This window comes from Montipora capricornis, chromosome 7 (genome assembly GCF_036669925.1).
Source record: "Montipora capricornis isolate CH-2021 chromosome 7, ASM3666992v2, whole genome shotgun sequence".
NCBI classification, from domain to species: domain Eukaryota; kingdom Metazoa; phylum Cnidaria; class Anthozoa; order Scleractinia; family Acroporidae; genus Montipora; species Montipora capricornis.
In genome coordinates, this window is record NC_090889.1 from 17,025,590 (window position 1) to 17,034,269 (window position 8,680).

At 41.0% G+C, this 8,680-nt stretch overlaps 1 long non-coding RNA gene across 1 annotated transcript; it reads right to left on the bottom strand.

Annotated features, from left to right (window-relative positions):
* Positions 1-932: 932 nt before the first annotated feature.
* On the bottom strand, positions 933-7,798 carry LOC138057483 (uncharacterized). The gene is made up of 3 exons (XR_011133684.1): positions 7,741-7,798; positions 4,962-4,998; positions 933-3,304 (listed from the first exon to the last, which is right to left on the bottom strand). It is a non-coding gene; the product is annotated as an uncharacterized lncRNA (long non-coding RNA).
* Between the last annotated feature and the right edge of the window lie 882 nt (positions 7,799-8,680).

An 8,680-nucleotide genomic window follows, 5' to 3' on the forward strand; every position in this document is an offset into this window, starting at 1 on the left:
TATAATTCTTTTGACGAAGTGCAAATTAGCCTACCAAACCTCGATACCATACAGTGAATTGAAAAGAATTCTTGCTCTAAATTGGGGCTTGGTAGGCTAATTTGCACGTGGACAAAAGAATTATAAATGTGATTGCCATTTATGAATAAGGTCTATTGTTCAGCGAGTTTTTTTCTGGAGCTAACTGCGCCTGCGTGTGTCACTTGTCTTATGCTCATGCAACATGTGTGAACTTTGTCATGCTTATGTTTATGTCGCAGTGTTAACCAGGCTTTAGGGACTTTTAAGATCTGCGAAGCCGAGAAAAACTTCACCTTGACATATAACTTCGCACTATCGTACGGAGGCAGTGCGGCCCAGTGGTCAGGTCGCTTGCCTTGAGATCCGGAGACCCAGGGTTCAAGACCCATCATGACCACTCTTTGAATTTGATCGTGGTAGTCCCTGGTTCAACTTGGCGGCTGCGCTGGTAAATAGCCAACTGGTTTGCCTCCGGCCAGTTGGGATTTCTAGCAGTTGTTGCTTCGTTGATTTCGTTTGATTGGCCCTGAAAAGCCCCTTGGGGGACGTTTTAATTAAGTATGTATATCTTCCGCGATTATTCCATCTCGTTCATGTCCTAAAATGTGGGCAAAGTATCCTAAAAATAAATTGGTGCGAGCGGTTTGAGAGTAAAAATATAAAATGAAAGGTTCGTATTTGTACGCTCGTTGACGTTGAAGCCTCCAAATTGGTGATTTCACATCGTTGCAAACTTTTGTGCCAAAATGCGTGCCGCACGTGCAGCACTATTATTTTTCCTTTCTTAACCAATGATTTTTCTTGTTTTTTGGCGTTCTCGTCGACGACCGCGTTGTAGATCTTGAAGTCCCTGATAATGAAGATGAAGGTTCCCGGCAAATTTGCAAGTGAACAATTTTGAACAAATCTGAGTCCAGACATCATTTATTCCGTTATTCTTGAGTAGGAGTAGAGGTTTCATTTAATTAAGAGTAAACTCTTGATGCTAGTTAAAAATATCAAAATTACTCATATTAAGGACTCTTTAAGAAAACGTTTTCACCGTCCATGCATTTGACTGTTCAAGGACGTTATGTTTTTACCAACTTGACCCATCTATGGGGGCCACGATAAATAATTTACCACTAAATACTGTAATAATATCCTTTTAGATCTACACTGTTTTCCAAGAGAACAATATTTGAAGAAAACTATCGCGTAACACCCATTTTAAACATTATAGAAACATACCCATTTCTGTCATCTCAAGAATTAGAGACACGTGTGAATCTTGTAGGGAACAGTTTTTAACCGTACACGAACAATTTTCTTTGCGCACGCATGCAAGTATAAATAAATAAATAAATAAATAATAAATAAGTGAATAAATATCCACATGTTTATGTATTCCAGCACTCGGCAACGTCCCCTTTGACTTACGGCTGTTTTTGCTAAAGCCCCGCGTGCAAACGGACGCAACAACTTCCAATAGTGTCGGGAGTTGTTGGTTCTGCAGATGCTGAATGGTGTTGGCAGTTCTAACAACTCCCAGCATTGTTTGGAGTTGTTGGTGATGCAGATGTTGGATGGTGTTGGCAGTTATGTGCAAACGGACGCAACAACTCCCAAAAATGTAAGGACGTGCAGTATGCATTATGGGATGGATACAACCCACAAGACTTTTAAACTTACAAAACTCCGCTGCCATCTTGTTTTCAACACGATGGATACTGGGCTGATTTAGCAACAGAACGGGAACGTTAGTGGCGACGTCGCGCGCAGCAAAACTACCAATGAGAATTTAGAATAGAGAAGAAAAGATTGGAGTCGATTCTATTCTGAATTCTCATTGGTATTTTTTTCTGCGCGCGCCGTCGCCACTGACGTTCCCGTTCTGTTGCTAAATCAGCCTACTATATGTAATGCGAGTGCGTGGACCCAATTAGGGTGCTTTTAAAGCACGCGCGTTTTTGAGACGCGGACGACAACCTGAAGTGAGCTGTTTTCCCTTTTAACTTGTTTTCACACAATCACATTTACACTGCTAAGATGTTTTCCTCATTAGAGATGACTAGTGTAAATAACTGGGAGACACCACTGTCCTGGCACGGGAGATTTTCTCTTCCGGTTGCAGTCGGTGTCTCAAAAACGCGCGTGCTTAAGGAGGCTCGAAAGGGATTTTAGCTGTGCGCACGCGTAACCTACACACGCCATAACTAAGAAACACACGTCAGCTCAATGAATCAAATTTCTATCAAAACGATCGTGCGCAACACACCGGAAGTGAACATACGGCGTAAAATCGCGCGAACCGGAAATAAAACCTGCGGGAAAAAATTGTCTTTATCCAGAAATTTTGCTCAGTGACCTATCTTGATTTTTTGCATGTACGTATCATTCACGATGGCACTTCAAATAACAAAGTTTCGGGGAAAGTTATCTCGTACAATTTTCTGTAAACTATAAAACGCCTTTTTTCAACGTATCTTAAATTCTACTACATAACTTTTTGTGATACTCTCTCAGACGTTAAAGAATTTAGGGAGCTTTTCAACAAAGAAATAAAAACGGTAGGTCACCGACTTAGTTTTTCAGATAATTTTCAAAAACTGAAATTTAGAGTGACCTTTTGTGGACCTAGCGTGTTGCCATGGTAACCGATATGACGTCAAAAGTGCCCTTAAAGTATTACTCAATAATAGAGTTGCAAAGATATTTATAATTTGCCTACACTATGAAATATCCGTCTTTGGTATCCTTCATCGTTTCACAAACACTACAACAAATAAAAACCCTTTCGAGCCTCCTCCAGCTCCCTAACGAAGGAAAAGCTTTGAAAAAGGATCCAACATTTTTGCGCTACGCTTCGGCGATCACGGAACAAAAAAAATGTTGGGAGTTGTAGGCTCAAAACGTTTTCCTAGTTTCAAACTTCCTGCAACAACATGCAACAGGGTAAACAGTGCAAAAAACAAAGGAACATGTGACACCCAACAATGTTGCGTCCGTTTGCGCGGGGCTTGAGATGATTCGATGATTCGATGCTACTCTGATTAAAGATTAATTTACGCAATTTTCAAAGTTACGATTTGAAATTCAATGTATGAAGAATAAGAGTTTCTGAGATCAAAATCAGTGATGTTCATTCAACTGAATAATCCTGACGTTTGCCTTTGTCACACGAAACTGTAAACATAAATACTTTACGTCCGTATTACGGTCATAAACCTCTCTCTTTTCGACTGGCAACAGATTTTCTGATGGAGCGAATGATCGTGTATGGGTCAACGTTGACATTAACAGTCTGAAAGGAAAAAAAAATTCATAAGTGAGTTTCAAAAACCGAACAAGAAATGGACTCAACGCTATTTTCTACTTTCCCAAATCCCATAATACACCTCTCTTATCCCCCTCCCCTTCCTCTCCCCAAAAAATGCATAGGCATTGTTTTCGATTTCTCTAGGGACATCTTCATGTCCCAGGAGAAATTGAAAACAATGATTATGCAAAATTTTGGGCAGGTAAACAAGATGTATTATGGGATTTGAGAAAGAAGAGAATAGTGAAGGAAGGCCCGGGCTAAACAAGGTTCCCAGCAGTCGGATCTGATAAGACATCAACGGATGACGAAACAACATCATGTGCACAAAACGGCCCAAATCTACACCTGCAAGCAATATGGTAGAGACTGTCGGCTTCCCACTTTGGCCTGCGCAGCCAGAGATCAGTGATGTTCGACATCGAAAAAGGACGCAAACTTCACGGTCTCCAAGGTCGAACAATACCCGCCCAATGACGAAGCTACTCAACGAGAAATTATCAAACTACACCGTCAAAACTCAAATGATGGCAAACTCATCCCTTTCACACCCTCTCAACATGCACCGACAGATGACAAATTAGAATGCTTCTGTTACGAAGCCAGGCTGTTCCTTAAAGTCATATGCCCACCAATAAGCATTTTGCGTTCAAAACTTGTCAGAAGACACACTACACGCTTTCCCTCGCCTAGACGCATAATGCGTCTCTCGTCCGTCTTTGTACAGCGCGAATTGAAGACGAACAAAAAAGAAAACGCATCAGGATAAATTTCAAAAGCCCCGACTCCCCAGGTCTCACGGGATAAACAACACACAGCAAACTTTGACCTCCAAAAGGCCAAAGTACGGGCTACTTTCAGCCTCCTTTTCTTGTGTTTGACATGGAAAACAAAGCGGTCCTTTCAAAAAATGTTCAATTCAGAACTGGTTCTATTCTTTTGCTAATATCTAAGTTCGAAAAAAATTGACTTCCACGTTCAATTCCATTCTTTATTATGCACTATTTCCATCAATTGGTAGTTAATAGTATATTAGCACCTTTAATAGAAAATAAATATAATACAGTCGACTCCCGATAACTTGAACCTTCAAGGGAAATTGAAAAAGGTTCGAGTTATCGGGAGTAATCAGCGGGCAATCCTTTATGAATATACAGACACTGAAGTTGATTGTACCCTAAAACAACGAAACCAGAGGTGGACTGACAAGTCTTGTGTAATGCAAAGAAGGACAAAGATTACAGGGCTGCTTCACAGCAAATTAAGTGCTTTGGACTGCAGTGTACTGTTTGCTTTGAAGTTGTCACGTACTGACAGCCGTGGTTCGAGTTATTGAGGGTAAAAATATTGAGAGAATAACCTGAAGGGGAACGAAAATTGCTTCGAGTTAGCGGGAGGTTCGAGTTATCGAGGGTTCCAGTTATTGAGGGTAAAATTGCAGTGAATGTATAACGGAAATCCAGGGGAAATCGATTTTGGTTCGAGTTAGCGCGAGGTTTGAGTTGGCGAGGGTTCGAGTTATCGGGAGTCGACTGTACATATAAGCTAAAAAATACCCAAAAGGATATGTTCGTGGTAGCCAGAGTAGCCATTGGCAAAACACTGAAAAATTTAATTTAATGTCTTTCGCTAATTTACTTACTCCAAACAACTGAAAAGAATCTATGTCGGCTCGATTCCTAGGAAGGAAACACAAAGAAAGTTAACAATAGAGCTATGGCCAAGTTCCGTTTACGTTTCTTTTAAAACAAGTTTTACCGCACAAAAAAAAAAACAAACAAACAAAAATGGGGAGGTTTTTTACTGTTGGTTTGCATCTAAAGTCACTACGCCCATGTTGGTGTCTTGAACAACGCATTAAAATGCCTTTTGGGAATTTGAATCAATTATTACGATGTATTTGTGGGGCCATTTTCCCCCGGGGGGGAGGGGGGAACTCCCATATGAAACAGACGGGGAACTCCCATATGAAACAGACGGGGATGCTCGTCGTCTCGCTTAGGGGTGTAAATTTGTAAATTTTGGATTTTGGTCTCGCTTAGGGTGTTCCAGGCAAAGCGACAACAACATGGCCGTCTTATCACATGGATGCAAACCAAGAAAATGACCGAAAACAAAAGTTTCGGAAGTTAGAATGACCTACTACCAATTTCGATTCACCATGCATCCCAAAAGACAGTTACAGTCCCAAGAATACGGTAGCCTCGCAGCTCCTACAAGGTCTCACCTGATTGGAGACCACCCTTGAGGTTTAACAAAAGAACAAATAACAGAAACAATGGCCCTTTTATTTATGGCCTAGGGCCCATTGTTTCTGTTATTTGTTCTTTTGTTAAACCTCAGGGTAGTCTCCAATCAGGTGAGACCTTGTAAGAGCTGCGAGGTGACCCAAGAATACAAGGAGAACTTACGAGGACGACAACGATGGGCTACGAAAAGACCACAAAAGCTCACTTTCGATATATTAAAATTCAGTCCTAAGCAAGAGGCATCCTCTCGAGGCTCTAAAGAATAAACTCATACAAATCCTTATATTTCTTCCCCAGAGCCTCGAGATGATGCCTTTTGTTTAGGACTGAATTTTAATATATCGAAAGTGGTCTATTGACCGGGTCGGAAAATACCATAATTGCGATATTTCTTGTTTACAAACATTGACGTCACTTTTCTTTTGATATTCAAATTTGCTCATCACTGAACAAAAGAAGTCATTGTCTCAACAGCCAATTAGGTTCTGGTTGGCATACTAATAACAATGGGTGACGTCACGGGAAACCTCGCTATACTCTTTGTTTGTCCCCCAAAATTTTACAGCATTGTTTCCAGTTTCTCTTGGGACTTACAATGGTCTCAAGAGAAAACAAAGAGTATTATGGTCTTTTCCGCTTCGGGTAAAGGGTTACTGAACAAAAAATGCCTCTGCGCTCCCCGTTCGTGCATTTTACATTTTGGTACATTTCATTAAGGCCCGTTTAAATGGTTTCACATTTGACCAACATTCGTTCAACAAACGCTGAACGGATGTTGGGCAAATGTTGCACGCAAAAACAAAGTTGTGCAGAGGCCGTTCAAACGGTTCCAACATTAGGCCAACAAAAGAACCAACACTTTCGCGAAATTTGATTGCGAGGAACTAAGAACTAGAAATCAGACTCTCTCGTCCAGATAAACTACGTGCCGCCATATTGATTTGGCCATCATGGAGCACACGTGTGTTCTACAGTTGTTGAACAGAGGAACAGAGTGTTGAAATGGCTTTAACATTTTTGAGAACAAAGCAAAAGTTCAATCGATGTTCAATGAAAGTTTAAATCAATTTAAAATTTATTCAACACGCTTTCAACATTTTTTACGCTTCCAACAATGTTGGACGACCTGTTCAAAAACATCGACCAGTTGGTTCAACAAAGTGTTGAATGCATGTTGAAGTAAATGTTCAAACCGTTTGAACGGACCTTTACTGTTCTCTTGCCAACCACACCACGCCACACAATCAAAGAGGATAAATTGCCAATTTTCTGTTCAAATTTACATGCTGTTCATTCCAATTTTATTCCTGGAATTTTCACACACTCACTTTCCACGCCGAATGAATTGGAATACTCGCAAAATTAAAAGATTTCACTTATGTTTTCATTACAATCGTCATCCTTGCTAACGTTCTCTAACAGCAGAAGCCCATGGCCGAGGAGCGTATAACTTCATCGTATTTGTGGAATAAAAGATTGATTTTCCCGCGAAACCAGACCTTTCCAGGTAATCACAAGTCTTGCATGAGAAATATTACCCATAGGATTGAGAGTTGTTACTCGTGTAAGCCAAATCTTCTTGAGAAATCTTCTAAAAACAGCTTGATAGACCTAGTATTGGAATTGTAGGCTCCAGGGTTATGGGTTCTTGCTAATAGCTTGCAGGAACCCTCCAACCGTTCTACATGATAGGCGATTTGCATGAAGGCGTCAATTTAGTACCGAGACCAGAATGCATGCTTTGTCAAAATGCTTGTTATTCAGATTTTTCTTCTCTCCTGGGAACAAAGAAACAATTGTTTAAATTTGCCGGACAATAGAAGGAACAAAGCAGTCTGGTCTCGCAGAAAATGAATGCCATCATGAAAATCGCCTATTGGGGGGAGGCTTAAGAAAGCGAATGGTGCACGTTTTTTCTGCTGGTATACCTGGTGAGAATATAACCCTGTGATCACTTAAGTGTAGCAAATCAATGTTGGATTCGTTTCCACAGCTCTACCAACAATGTGGAAGATTTGCATGCGCTTTACACGTGTACATGGTCTCCATGGGGACAGCAACGTATTAACTACAAGTCATACCCACTCGTTCTTTCAATGTAAATATCAGTCACTGAGCAAGTGTTAAGTGTTGGTTCTACAACCGAGAAGTACAGCTGAGCATATTACTTACGATTCCGCTGCTCCGCGGTAGACAATTCGGATGATCGCCGGAAGGTCGCTTCCATCTGGAGAGGACCTTGCAAAATAAAACAGAGCAGTTGAGTAACTAATCGGACGACGGTTTGCTCCATTTTCGGCAGGGCACGAATCGCACCGATTTACAAAATGAAAATTGTCATTTAAAAACATTTGGTAGAAATGCAAGAGAGTTTTAAGAAGCCCGACTCTATAAAGTAGTTACTTTCCAAACAAAAACCCAAAAGGAAATCAGACCCCAAGGAAGGAATGGAACGTACAGCATCTCTGCGGTCGCATGCCATAACCTCCAAGTTACAAGTTCCCTAGGTTGTATGCCGTGTCCCACTATCCAGTCGACTCGGGTAATATTTCTGATTACAACGCGATAATACAAATATTATAGGGAAGATATCTTCTTACAAACACTGTTTTTGTCCATTCACATTTGCCAACCCCAATACGGGTTTTCTTGTGGAGGGTAGGGTGGGGGGGGGGGGGAAGGAAAAGGGGAGGGGATAAAGGGAGTCCTTCCTGAAAAGTTTCACTTTTTGGAAACAGCGCCGAAAGCCAATTGTGACATCAAACACATTGAGGTCATCCTAGTAAACTTCGATGTAATAAACCAACGATCGTCTATTGTCTTTTTTTCCTTGGAAACCTTCTACCATCCGTAACGCCAGTACAACACCACTTGGAAATCCGTCGTAAAATCAGGTACACGGCATTTTTTGCAGAATTGGGAAGCGACTTTAGCAGACAAGTTTTTGTGTATTGAGTATTCTCATCAGCAAATTGGCTACTGAGAACATCATGGGAAAATGTATGACGACTATCTCACTGGTTGAGTTGGTAATTTTGTCTACTGCACTTAATCGGCAGAAGTTAGGCAATGTCCTTGCAGCTATGATCACATGTGGTACAAAAGCGCCACA